Source organism: Equus przewalskii, chromosome 2 (genome assembly GCF_037783145.1).
Source record: "Equus przewalskii isolate Varuska chromosome 2, EquPr2, whole genome shotgun sequence".
Lineage (NCBI taxonomy): Eukaryota > Metazoa > Chordata > Mammalia > Perissodactyla > Equidae > Equus > Equus przewalskii.
In genome coordinates, this window is record NC_091832.1 from 47,961,777 (window position 1) to 47,975,045 (window position 13,269).

The window sequence follows — 13,269 nt, forward strand, 5'->3', positions numbered from 1 at the left end:
AATCAATAAGTGACTGTCATTCCCTCTTTACTTTTTCTTAGAGTATAGGACCTGGCCAACACATTTCCCATAATTTAAACTTGACATATTCAGGAAGGTACTAAGCTGCTGAGTAGAATGCTCACTTTAAGAAAGTTTCATTTAGCTACGAAAAAAGAGCTTTAAAATAGCAGCTCTTCTAGTCTAAACATGTGTTCACAGATTGAGATAATGCTAACTTAACAAAAAATAGAATTAACAGCTTCTAAAATTGTTGAGATTAATGTTATAAGTCAGTGGATAAATGGTTCTTTTATAATAGAGCAGCCTTTTAGGAACTTATGTCCTATTGCTCCTATATTGATTTGAAAAACTTTACATGTAGTTCTTCATATAATAAACACATCTTTGGCTCTGTGTTGGTTTTAACGATGCCGTATTTGTTAGTGTGCGGGAGTGAGTGCTCTGTAGGTGTAGAAAGAAGAGAGAAACTCCGCTCCTGGAAGTGGTAAATTTCACCATCTCAAGTGAAAAGCTGCTTTTTTACTTTGCTTTTAATTTCTATATTTTACATCAGCCTTGTACAATAGAATGTTTTTCAGTGCTAGAAATGTTTTATAATATGCCTTGTCCAGTAGGGCAGCCACTAGCCTCGTGTGGCTCTTGAGCATTTGAAATGTGGCTCGTGTGACTGAGAAGCTGACATTTTAGTTTTATTTAATTTTCATACAGTTAAGTTTAAAAACCCCATGTAGCTAATAACTACCATACTGAATAGCACAGTCCTAGACTGAGCATCTGGGTTGTCATTAGTATAAATTTGGGAGATATGAGGGAAAATCTCCATATAAGGGAGATGAGAATTTGGGAAATTAGTATCTATTCAGAACTTATATTTAGCAGCCTTTGCATATCTGAGGTTAGGAACCTATATTGTGTAAACCTTGGGGTGTTTGTCAAACCTGATAAATGTATATTTTAACTTGAAAAGAATAGTTTGTATATAGAATTGGAATTTTGTTGGTGAAATTTACTTTTAAATATTTTAACTTTTTTTTTTCATATACATGCTTCCTAAACTTTCTGACTTAAAGCATCATGAATTTGGCTAGTTTTAGCCACCTCTTAGCTTCCTGTGGTCTCTGGGACCCACTCAGTAGCCGGTGTTTGAGGGGGCTGGACACTGTGTTGGAAAGGGCCCTCAAGGCACTTTATGTTCTTTGCATCTGTCTTGTTTCGTTTTGGGGAACAGAGGAGTGACATCCTTGTGGGTAATTTTCACAGGAATAGATGGAGGTTACTGCTAATGTCCGTCCCACTGACTGTTCTTTGGGGGCCAGTGAGGAGGAAAAGAACATATGTATCAATCCAGATCAAAAGTTAACAAGAAGGACAAGGCACAAAGAATGCCTCAGAAAGCAGTGGCTCCTTCCTTGCCTTGTGGAAGTCTTAAGCCCCTGGAGGCGCAGGTAGCATTTGCTCTTGCATTTTGTCCCCACTGTTGCGTGTCTGGAGATATTCGTAGTTGTCACAACTTGGGATGTGCTACAGGGATGCTGGTCAACAACAGAGGTCAGAACAAAATTTCAGCAGTTCCGAGGTTGAGAACTCTCACTTAAAGTCACATGCATCCTGCAGTTTAAAAAAAAAAAATCATCATGGCCTTGTATCAGTTATCTATTGCTGCTTAACAAACTACCCCAAAACGTAATGACTTAAAACGATGCCCTGTGTGCACTCATCTCTGCTGTGTGCTCGCTCACGCATTTACACGCAGTCGGCTGGTGGGCTGGGCTCTGCGTTTCCTGGATGGCCTCACCTGTGTGAGCTCTTAGCCAGGATGCCTCTGTTCTTCATGTGGCCTCTCATGGTGGCTGAGCTCCAAGAGGGCAGGGCCAGAAGTTGCTAGGCTTCTTGAGGCCTGGCTTAGAAGTCACACAGCGTCACCTTTGCTGCATTCTGTTGGTCAAAATGAGTTGCAAGGCCCAGCCCAGACTGAAAGTGTGGGGAATAGGCTCTGGCTCTTGATGGGAGGTGCTGTCAGGAATCTGGCTATCTTTTTATCTGTCACAGTCCTCATGACATTTAGAATTGCATGCTTAGGATGTCCAGTTAGTATTAAGATTTCTGTGGAATGGATTTCAGAAATGAACTCCTTAAAGGCATCACTTTATTTCAGTTTATCTAACAAATATTTGCCAAATACTTAGTTTGAGCAAGGCACTGTGGTTGGTGAAGGGTCAGTACTGGCAGGTAGCTTCTAACCTTTTATTCTCTTGGAGAAGGCAGTGAACTTGTGAAGAAGCAGATTCCAGAGATGAGGGTGAGTGCTGAGAGGCTGGGTGGAGAGACGGCACTTGGCTTGGCATATTTGGGGGAGACTTTCTGCGTAGATGATGCCTGAGGGGTGAGAAGGAGCCAGGGAGGTGGGGAGCCCGATTCTTCAGGTCTAGAGAACGGCAGCTGCGGAGGCGCCGTGGTGGGGAGCAGCACTCGGCTGCGGCTTGGTGCCTGAGGAGAAACGATGGAAGTCAAGGGTGTCGGGGAGGGCGTTTTGACCCCCGGCCCAGTTTGCCTAGGACGATGTCACTTTACGCCTGGCGAGCTGGGGTGCCCTCTGATTAGGGCCTTCTTTGACCTTCACCAGTATACTCGTGTGGACAATGCTTTTTATGGTTAACACACTGTGGAAAAAAGTTCGGATTTTTTCTCGGTGTAGTGGGAAGCCGCTGAAGGATTTTAAGCAGGAAGTGACAAGATGTGAATCTTAAAAGATTGTTCAGATTGCCAAATGAAGATGGATTGTTGGGGGCAAAACAGAGACAAAGATCATTTAAAGGAGACTGTTGAGAAATGATGTGGTTTGGCTGAGGGTGGGGGCTGAGGAAATGGAAAGAAATGGATAGATTCCTATCTGCTCTGGGGGTGGAGCCAGTGTGCTGATGGCCTGGGCGTAGGGGACGCGGAGAGTACGGAACCGAGGGTGGTTCCTAAGTGTTCCCTGTGCACTATCAGGGCATGGTGATGGGCACTGAGATGAGGACACAAGCGGGGCAGGTTTGTTGGCCATCCAGTGGGGATAGAGAGCTATGCTTGAAACATTTGAATTTCAAAATGCACAGAAGACAACCAAGTGCAAGTGTTGGCTCATAAATGTGTTGGCCTGGAGTCCAGTCAGGAAGTCATAGATAGTGATTAAACTCTCGTGAATAGATGCTGTCCCCTCTGCATGGGAGGTCGTGAGGAGAGGGATGGAGTACCCCCCTTAGAAGTCTGAGAGGGGCCATGGAGGAAGCTGCTCTTCAGTAAGGAGCGAGGGGTGCTGTCAGCTGCACACAGTGCTGTGGGGGGTCGAGGGGAGAGGTGGGGAAGGGGCTCTCAGATTTTAGGACTGCAGGTACTAGATGGTGAGCCCTTTCGGTTACTTGGGGGCAGTGAAAGCCAGATTGGAGTGAGTTGAAACCTGGGTGTTGAAGGGAGACCACCAGTGTTTGATTGGATTCAAGAAGTGTTGCTGTGGAGAGCGCAGGGAAAGGGCTCCGTCGGTGGGGGTTGATGTGAGAGTGCTGTTTTTAAATAGGGAGATTCTAAACCATATGTTTCTTTGGGTGCATATGAGTCCCCTGGGATCTTGTTAGATGCAGATCCTGATTCAGTCGGTGGGCGGGGCCGAGTCAGTTTTTCTAACAAGCTCCCAGGCTCCTCTGGTGTTGCTGGTCCCTGGACCACACACTGAGATGCAAGCACAATTGATGTTGGTAGAAACAAGCGAGTAAAGGAAATTGCTGCAGTAGAGAGGCAGTAACAGAAGGCTAAGAATCTTAGGCTAAGAGGGTTCTTATCTATCTGTGTAGCCACAGGCCCGTCTCGTCGTTGGTGCCCACTGTTCACATTGGCCTTTTGTTTCAGCTGGTCTCACTGCTTCACAGTTTGTCCTAATCAGTATGCTCCCCTCTCCAGCTGAGCAAGTTAGCTGTGACACAGAGCACGTGATAGACCTGTCTTCATTAATTCTTGTGAGGTTAAACGGCTTGAATTAGTATAAAATTTAATTTGTTTTATATCTGAGAAATGGGTTAAACCAGTTACCTTTCAGCAAACAATATTCCTTATTGTAATTTCAGCAACTCTCCTATGCATAACAGTCTGCATAAAGTGCCTGCTAAACTCAGAATTTCAAGGTTTGGAGGAGACAAGGTAAGATTAAAAAAGATGTCTTTGATTGGGAGGTGAAGGGCTTTTATTTCAAACAAGACAAAAGATTGTTTTTTAGTCTAAGACATAACACAGCAGTGTTACATTAGGTGCAGGTTAATGTAGATACTCCCTGATAATTGAATGTAAGTAGCGCTGAAGTTTTATACATATTGACCTGTTATAAAATTGGGGGTGTTCTTGGGGAGAAAGTTTGAGGGTAAGCGGGTCGTCTGGAAGAAGAGGCAGAAAGGAGGAAGCAGCCACGTGATGGACGATTGTGATTAGACAAACAGGTCCTCTCACTGCCGCGCGACTTTCCTGCCTGTTCCCTGACTGAGACGGCTGAGATTCGGCGGGAAGGAAGCAGGGACATGAGAAGGCTCCCGCTCCAGGCGGACCTGTGCTGCTGCTCTTGCCCCTTGCTGGGTCCTCATCCCACCCTGGAGATACCAGGGGAGAGGAAGACCCCATGGGGACCAGGCCGCCATCCATGCCTGAAATTAAGCTATTTGTCCTGAGGTTGAGCGAAAATAACCTTTATGGTTGCTTTATAGTGAAATTCTGTTTTCAGTGTTATTGCAGATGTCAGTAATTTGAGTCCCACGTCCTAGATAATGAACGATCGGAAAAGACAAGGGAGCAGAGATTCATTCATCACAAGAGCCACAAGTCTTTCTAAGTTTGCTTTTTTGTAAATAACTTATTCTTTTATAGGAACTAACTTTAGAAATAATTTTTTTGAGTTCTTAGGCAAATAGACCAATGCCATTTTCTTGTGGCGGGTAAGCTTAAAACTTTTCTCTCTTTAGGGCTGGCCCCGTGGCTGAGTGGTTAAGTTCTCGCGCTCCTCTGCAGGCGCCCCAGGGTTTCGTCAGTTCGAGTCCTGGGCGCAGACATGGCACCACTCATCAGGCCACGCTGAGGCGGCGTCCCACGTACCACAACTAGGACCCACAACTAGAAATACACAACTATGTACCTGGGGGCTTTGGGGAGAAAAAGGAAAAAAATAAATTCTTAAAAAAAAAAAATTTTTTTTTTTCTCTTTTTAATAAAGAGAAAAACATGTTTAGGGGCCAGCCCCGTCGCTGAGTGGTTAAGTTTGTGTGCTCTGCTTCGGTGGCCCAGGGTTTTGCCGGTTCAGATCCTGGGCACGGACATGGCACCGCTCATCAGGCCATGCTGAGGCAGCATCCCACGTGCCACAACTAGAAGGACCCATAACTAAAGTATACAACTATGTACTGGGGGGATTTGGGGAGAGAGAGCAAAAAAAAAGATCAGCAACAGTTTGTTAGCTCAGGTGCCAATCTTAAAAAATAAAAGTAAATTAAAAAAATTAAAAAAACATGTTTAAGTCAGTATGACTATTAGAAAACTTACATCTGTTATTGAAGGGAGAATAGAGAACGTGAATAGACATGAGTACAGAACTTGAATGCAGTTTTCCTGCTTGTATGCTGGAGCACTTTAAAGATGTCACTTAATTTGGAGGAATAAGTATTTGAGAGGATTGAGTTCCATAAAAGAAAGATGAAGGGGAAAAGTGTTCTATTAGATAGAAACGAGAAAAGTATTATCAAGCATAGGTGGATGGGACAGAGAGGTCTAGATAATGATCTCTAAGTTTATGGGGATTCAGTTCATGACCGGCGTAGCATTTTAAGTCAGTTGGAAGTGGATGGTTTGTAATGTAAAAGATGTGGGATCGACTGGCAGTCTGGAAAAAGTAAAGTTGAAAACTCTACATTCCACAGTACATATAGATCCTGGATGGATTAAAGATTTAAATGTAAAAATTAAAAATGGAAATATTAGAAAAATACTGGGGGAAACATTTTATAACCTTTGAAGTGGCATATGTAGGGAAAGGCTTTCTTAGTATGACACTAAGGCTATAAGCCGTAAAAAGATTATCTGCGGAAATACTCGGAACATTTCTATAGCAAAAGACACCTAATAGAGGACCTTTGCTTTTACAGGCAAGCAAATTGGAGAAGAATTAGAGATATAAAGGGTTAATATCCTTATTATAAAAGGAGCTTTTCTAAAATAAATTGTTCCAGCAGTTTTATTTTTAGGAATTTCTCCAAAGGAAGAAAATAAGACAATGCTTATTACAACGTTAGCTACAAAAACATATTGAAAACAGTCTGTTAGAAACCCTCACCTAGAATTTTTGATATAAAAGCAGAAAAATTGTCACTACTCACTAGAATACCAGCTCCTGGAGAGCAGAGATCTTCGTCGTTTTTACTTCCTGACGTGTCCTAACTGCCTGCAGCACGGTCCATCTCAGTAAGTGTCTGTGGGTGAATCAAATGTCTGTGCATAGGGATTGGTTAACTTAAGTTACACTCAGAATATTCTGCAGCTGTTAAAAAAAAATTTAATGTGGTCCTTTATTCTCATGAGGAGAGGACAGTGCAGCACATAAGGGGGGCGGGGAGAAGAAATTTCAGAGTGTGTGTAGTTTAGGGGAAGATGGTATCATTTGATTCATTTGTGAAAAATTAAATGCAGCTGTGTATCAAAGTCTGGAAAAAATAAATATCTCTGTGGAAGGCGTGTTATCTCTTGGGGGTAGATGGGAGCAAGGAACATGTTGTAGTAAGATACCATTTTCTCTATTTCTTGTGGAAATTTTAACAAGATAATGATAATTAGAAAAAAGATATTCTCGGGGCTGGCCCCGTGGCCAAGTTGTTAAGTTCTCGCGCTCCGCTGCAGGCGGCTCAGTGTTTTGTTGGTTCGAATCCTGGGCGCGGACATGGCACTGCTGATCAAACCACACTGACGCAGCGTCCCACATGCCACAACTAGAAGGACCCACAACTAAGAATGTACAACTATGTACTGGGGGGCTTTGGGGAGAAAAAGGAAAAAAAATAAAATCTTAAAAAAAAAGATATTCTCATTTTGAAAGAAATATAAGCAAATTATTTATATTTGAAAGTATTAGACATTCTCTCAAAGTTAGCATGACTGAAATGAGCATATTACAGAAATTTTTTTTTTTGAGATTTTTTAAAAAAATTTTTTCCTTTTTCTCCCCAAAGCCCCCCGGTACATAGTTGTATGTTTTCAGTTGTGGGTCCTTCTAGTTTGGCATGTGGGACGCTGCCTCAGCATGGCTTGATGAGCAGTGCCATGTCCGTGCCCAGGATCCAAACTGGCAAAACCCTGGGCTGCTGACGTGGAGTGCGTGACCTTAACTACTCGGCCACAGGGCCAGGCCCAGAAATTTCATAGTTTTAGTTTGTTTACCTTTTTTTAATTGAAGTATAATTGGCCAAGTTTGTCTTTGAGGTAAAAGATTTTTATTGGTACTGCAGTCTGCTCTTTCATAGCATCTTATATTCATGTTTGTTTTGTTTTCTCTGTCCTTTCGCTAGTTTTTGTATAAGAATGGGTGCCATGGATGCCATTATTATTGACATAACTACAGTCTGGCAATTTTTAATAACAGTATTTTTCGATAGTGTTCGATAATAACACTTTTCAGTAAATCTGTACAAGGCAGGCTGGCAAAACCGAAGACCAAGTGCAATTTAGTCAGTCAGGCTACTGTAGTTGATGAAGACTTTAGTCATGTGACAGTGGAGGAACCCATCGCCACCTGTCAGTGGACGCTCTGAGATGGAGAACAAAGATGTGGGGAGACCTTCAGCCGCAGTGTGTCCGCTGGGTTAATGGATAAATTGTAAGAGGTGGAATTTTACTTAAAGTATAAATATGTAGGGGAAAAGTCTTTTGTATAATGGATTTTTCAGACTTGATTGGCAGGGTTATGTAGTTTGATGTAAAGAATCAGAAGTTTGCTTCCCAGGGTGCAGGAGTGCTAGGTACGTCTGCAGTGTGAGGATGCTCCTCAGGCCAGCAGCAGCCACTGCACACGGGGTGGTTAGGAAGAGAAGACGGCTTGTGATCATATTGGGGAGGTCAGTTGCAGGTTCTAAGACTGTTGAGGTTTATGGGATGGACTTAGTGTGGACTGCGAAGCTTTCAGGATGATCGTTGTGGCTGTTTATTGACTACCTAGTGTGTGCCAGGCACGGTACTGTAAGCTGGAGGTGGGCAGACTCTGGCCTGCTGTTTTGCATGGCCCATGAGCTAAAAATGGTTTTTACATTTTAAAATGGTTAAAAACAAGTCAAAGGAACAATATTTTGTGACCCTGTGAAGTTATGTAAAATTCAAGTTTATGTCCATAGATAGTTTATCGGAGCACAGGCTTGCTCATTCCTTTCCGTATCATCTGTGGCTGCTTTTGTGACAGCAAAATCAACAGAGGAATTGAGGGCCTTTAAGCCTAAAACATTTGCTCTTTGGGCCTCTACAGACAAAAATTGCCACCCCTGCAGAGCAGCCCGGCGATGGAGAAGCAGGCGTGAGGGTGAAACAGTTTACCTGAGGTGACAGAGCTGGGACCCAAAGCCACGTTTCTGATCCCAGACTCGGGCTTTAATCACTGTGCAACATCGCCTCCACAGGAAAACTGCTCTGTCTTGTTTTCCTTTAAAGTTTTTCTGTTATCAGTTACATACCAACATATGCTAAACTAGTGGGGTATTCTATATCCAAGAAGTATGGGTAGATTTTCTGAATTTTTCCGATTTACATTTCTTTTGGAATATTCCTGTGCTGTTGGAAATCCAGACGTTCTCATACTGGAAGTGCCTCGTACGGAGAGTCCTCTGTGGTAGTCGCGCTGAAGAGGGTCTGAATGTTAGCTCTTGGAGGACAAGGAGTAAGTCCTGATGTTTTTAAATTCTCTTGTGGTTAACGGGATAGCAATGTATGACAGATGTCAGGACTTAATCACTGGATTTGGCCGTAAAAATGGCATTTAAGTCTCATAAGTAGACATTTCAGCGCAGGTTTTAGTTAAATCTGTAAACTGTCTGGCGGGTCTGCTCCAGGGGGCCGATGTTCTCCTCATCTCCTTTCTAGCACAGCAGCCACTTGGGTGGCGGCGCTTGTCTGAATTGGCTGATGTGCTTTCACGGGGGGATGGAGTTCTAATATCAGTCAAATTATCCTGACTATTACTTGAGTTGATCAGAAGTTGTTGTACAGTTTACACGATTGGGCATTTACCACTTACTCTCTTTGTTTTTGTTTCTTTGTAGCCTTCAACTCCTCGTTTCTAAGCTAGCACTGCTCCTTAGCCTGGTTGGAAAACCTACAGCCCATCCATGGACTCTGTTGACAGGCTGCAGAGAGGGACAGTGGCTGAGTTCTCAGAGGGACATTTGGCAGTGTCTGGAGACATTTGGGCGTGTCACAACTTGGAGGGTGCTGCTGGTGTCTAGTAGGTAGAGGCCAGGGGTGCTGCCCAACTCCTTGTAGTGCACAAGACCGCCCCTGTGCGAGCAATGCCTCAGGGGCACCCCTGTGTACTGCCTGGGGCCTAGACCACGCCTGGTGGGTCGAGGGCTGTGTGAACTTAGGCTCCCCCTTTGGTGTGTGGGCCTCTGTGTGTGGATGGGGTCCACTGCATTTGGGTTCTGCCGCATTCCCTCCCCATGTTTCTCCACTGGTCTCCTTAGTTTCTTATCTTTCTGCTGGGCTTATTAGTTCTGTCCCTAAGAATGGAGTACTCCACGCCATTGGGTAGTAAACCTGGGGAACTCAGGATGTAGCACACACCCTGTGAGGAGAAGTGGATCAGATTGTTGTCATAGTCTCCTGATTGCCTCCTGCCCCCACCTCTCTGCTCTTAACCAAAGAGCCAGTCCCTCTGGCTGAGGTCATCCTCCCTGCATGGAGGGGCAGGGAGAGTCCTCAGGTGCTACCAGGATGGGGAGGAGGGGTCCCAGCAGTCACTGAGTTGCAAATGGGGTGGCAGAGGATGTGCTCCTCATTTTCCAGTTCATCCTGCGTGTGATTGCTGGGGTGCTCTCCTCGTGTACACACCACTTTTATTTTAAAACAAAAGTGAGTATGTTGGGAAATAGAATGCAAAATTTACATCACTTTTCTCCCTTTACCACTAAATACTTCAGTGTGTATTTCTTGAGAACATGGACATGTTTTTGTATAACCATTGTTCAGTTATCAAAATCAGTCAATTTAACACTGATACCGAGCTAATTTCTATTCCATATTTCATGAACCGTCCCCATAATTTTATAGCTGTTCCTCCTGGTCCAGGTCCAGGCAGTCCTGGAACACATGTTGCCTTTAGAGTCATGTCTGTTCTTGAGTCTGGTCCAGCCCTTCATTGTCTTTCTTCCCCTTCACGTGTTAAGAGTTCAGGCCGCTTATCTTGGGGAACGACCCTCCCTTTGGGTCTGTCTGGGCTTCCTCATGGTCACATCCACGTTTGCGTTTGGGGCACAGTCACAGGAATGCTGTGTCCTGGCCTTCTGTGCTGATTGTCCCCTATGCTCTCTGCACTGTGTGGAGGGTCTGGCCTGAAAGCCTCAAGGCTTGGGCCTCATTTCCTGTGTCCCTCTGCACCAGCTTTCAGCTTCCCCTGCATTGCTCACACCGGCCTGGTTGGAAGCTGGCTTCAGGTGCAGCCTCTCCTTTTCTGTCCTTTCCTCCTTGATCTCTGAGATGCACATACGCTCGAGGCTGCGTTGCAAATCCTACTTTCCTGGGGAAAGTGCCTTTCAATAAGCAGTTACTGGGTTCCTCTTGGGTTTTGTTCTGGGAACACAAAGATTGGGAAGTCACTTCCTACTCTTGATGAATTTGTGGTTTGTTGTCCAGGTTTACAGCCCACACCTGAAGCAGGGGCGAGGGAGGTGAGGCCCTGGTGGGGATAGCTTTGTGAGGCCGGCTCCCTGCTTCTCTCCGCTCCCCCCTCTCTCCTCTGAGGCCCAGGTTTGAGTCTTAAAGCAAAAATTCCCAAATTCATGGCACCTTTACTGCTCCTATGATTTTCACAGTGCCCCTAGGCCAAAATAAATACCTAAAATTATCTTTATTAATAGAGTCTTTAGGCCCAAGTAACCTAAGTATTTATGTCCTCAGAACTTCGTAGCCATTTGAAAAAGTAATACTCATAAATTGAAGGAAACTGTTTTATTCTGAAATAAATCACTGTTGCTAACAAATGGGCTTGAACAGTTTCTCAAACTTGAGAGTCCGACTGGAGGCCGCCGCCTTCATTTCCTGCTCCGTGTTGATTTTTGTGCGGCACTTGCCTTTTTATCGGAGCAACCCTGGAAACCCAGCTGTGGGAAGAGGTGACGTCATTGGAAAGGGTGGAGCGCCACCTGCTGTGGGCACTTGGGAACCACCTCGAGCTGGCCACTCCCTTGGTGTTTGTCACGTCGTATTTCCCTGCACTTGTCCCAACTCTGAAATATCTTGTGGTGTCCTGGGGGTTGGCTGTGGTGTCCCAGGTGTCACCGTGCAGTCTGGAAGCTGAGGTTTTAGTGGCGCACGGTGCCCTGAGCTCTAGTCTCTGCAGCCTGGTGGGCAGTGTGTTCCCAAGAGAAGGGGCTCGTCCCCTGGAAGTACCGGGGTGAGGGCAAAAGGAGGGATCTTTCCCTTTCCAGGAATCAAAGTTAAATCATTTCGGTGCTGTCTGTCAATAGAGGGGAAATTGAGGGACACACAGGAAGAAACAGTGCGTGTTGACCAAAGGGACCTTGCCAGCATTCTTAATGTGGCTTCTATGGGAAAATGGAATTTATCATTTAAGAAACTCTGCTTAAAAACGGACTTTTGGAAGGTGGCCTAGTTTTCCTTGATGGTTGTGACAGATGAACTGAAAACATAAATGATTTGTCAAAATGACAAGTGACTGTCTTTATTAGATGCTCTCTGATTCTGACCATGGCTCTTCTCCTATTTTGACACAATAAGTAGATAAGATAGTAGGGATAGTCATGAATGCTTTTAAAGAGAAAATTATTAAAGAGGTTTTGCAATTGTCTTTTTATTTTTCAGGGCCACGTGTACATGTTGACCGTAAGTTTTTGGGAAATGAATTATTATTGATGTATATATTTGGATTCATGTGTGATACTTTATGCATCATCCTTTTCAACTAGTTAAATGGTGCCAGAGTGAAGAGATAAATGCTTAGGTAACTTAAAGGGAGAAGTTTGTTACATATTAAAGGCACTAGTCATTGCTTGGCCCACCCATGTTCCCTGTCCCTGTGGCAGGGTAGCCGTTCTCTTCTGTGCCACAGCTGACTGGCCATCTGGCCTGAGGACAGTGAGCTGGTGCAGGGGACTCTTTCTAGAATCAAAGAGACATGGCTGACATTGGATGGTGGTTAGGATGTGGAATTAGAGGTGGTTTTGGACGTGCACAAGATGACAGTGGTTGGTTAAGAGAGGGTAGTAGAAGGATAGAGAAAGTGCACCCAGAAAAACAGAGAAGTCACTAAGAGCCAGCCCAGCCTGGGTTCTGGTTCCTGTTTCCACTTGCTCATTTCCAGTTTCGTCTCCCCTGGGCCTTCTGCGCTTCTATCCTTGGGACTCGTCAGATTTTTCTTGACTTCCCAGTGGGAATTTTCTCTTCTTGGCGAACACAAGAGCTTGACTAGGCTAGTTAAACTTTTGGGAGCATCTAGGGGAATCAGGAGTCATTTTAAGTTTTTTCTAGAATTAACCATTTCCTAAAAGATGTAATTATTAATATCAAATTTCTTTTTTCCTTTAAGTTTTTTCATTGGCAGACAAGACTTTGAGACTGATAATTGGACAATGAATTTATCCAGTGAAAATATGTGAAGTGATTGAAAATCAGAATACGCTGTCCATGTAACCTGGCTTTCTTGAATGTCTTCACTGTGTCCCTGTTTGCTGAGATAGTTCCCTCAGAAGGTTCAACAGTGCATGAGTCTCTTTCCCCTTCTTTCTGAATTAATGCTGTTTTGGGCTTTATAAGAAAAATCAGTCAATTTATATTCTTGATCCTCCCAGTGCATCACCAAATTGTTAATTACTACATTACGTGGGATTGGGAGGAGGAAAAACCGTTCATTAAGGAAAAAAGTAAGCAAATATTTGACAAATACTTGGGAGGCCACTTTACTCCAGACCTTGGGCACTAAGAGCAGGATGAAGAATCAGGTGGATGTGGTCGCTGTCCTGAGCTCTGTGTGTCTAGATGTTCTCCTCT

The 13,269-nt window shown here is 44.2% G+C and overlaps 1 protein-coding gene across 12 annotated transcripts in view; it reads left to right on the forward strand.

Annotated features, from left to right (window-relative positions):
* GNB1 (G protein subunit beta 1) overlaps positions 1-13,269 on the forward strand; it is a 78,795-nt gene that overhangs the window by 13,416 nt on the left and 52,110 nt on the right. For 4 of the 12 annotated variants that reach the window (XM_070611128.1, XM_070611129.1, XM_070611131.1 and 1 more), the window contains exon 2: positions 4,104-4,176. The exons of 5 other annotated variants lie outside the window; for them this stretch is intronic. The gene's annotated coding sequence lies outside the window, so the exon portion shown is untranslated. Of the gene's footprint in view, positions 1-4,103; positions 4,177-6,392; positions 6,475-8,835; positions 8,927-9,308; positions 9,491-13,269 lie in introns of all 12 variants that reach the window. 3 more of the 12 variants (XM_070611133.1, XM_070611135.1, XM_070611134.1) reach the window with 2 other exon arrangements.